We start from the raw sequence: 706 nt of genomic DNA on the forward strand, positions 1-706 counted from the left end.
GATGGATGGATGGAGTCACTTTTTTATGTCTCTGTGGTTTTTTTGTGTCTCTAAAAAATGTCTTTAGGACTTAATTAAATTCTATCCTGTTATTAGTTTCTTTGTGTCTCTTTGTGTTCATTTGGATCTGCTCGTTCGTTTGTCTTAGTGGTCATTTAGTGTCTGTTCTGGTGCTTTTTGTGGCTGTTTGTGGCTGTTTGTGGTCGTTTGTGGTCGTTTTCTGTTTGGCTGCTGATATGAGGCGAGTCTTCAGCTACCAGCAGCTCGCTGGTTGTTTCCTTCAGCCCTCATGTGTTTATGTGAAGTGGATTTATTCCCCAGAGATGCACTGTTTGGTTCTGCTGTGATGTCCACAAGAACATCTGTGTCGTGACGGCGTGGCGTTGTGACGGCGTGACGGCGTGATGGCGTGATGGCGTGTGTTTGCTCTGTCGCCTGTGAAACTTTGATTAATTTGCCAAAAAGGGGGAAATGTGAGACTTTTGAGTCACTCTGGCTTTAATCAGCACAGATGCTGAACTTCTTCACCACACTCTGAGTTAATCCTCCGTAAATCCCTCCAACCGTGTGATGTAATCAAACAGCAGCGATGTCGTTGCGTAACAGCGAGTCACCTGACCTGATTACCTGCCATTTGATCCAATTAAACCCGGCGAGCGAGAGAATCCCTGATCAGCTGCTACGGCGACGGCAGAAACCCTGACGC

The sequence above is a fragment of the Stegastes partitus genome, unplaced genomic scaffold, assembly GCF_000690725.1.
Source record: "Stegastes partitus isolate 25-593 unplaced genomic scaffold, Stegastes_partitus-1.0.2 Scaffold1192, whole genome shotgun sequence".
Classification (NCBI taxonomy): domain Eukaryota; kingdom Metazoa; phylum Chordata; class Actinopteri; family Pomacentridae; genus Stegastes; species Stegastes partitus.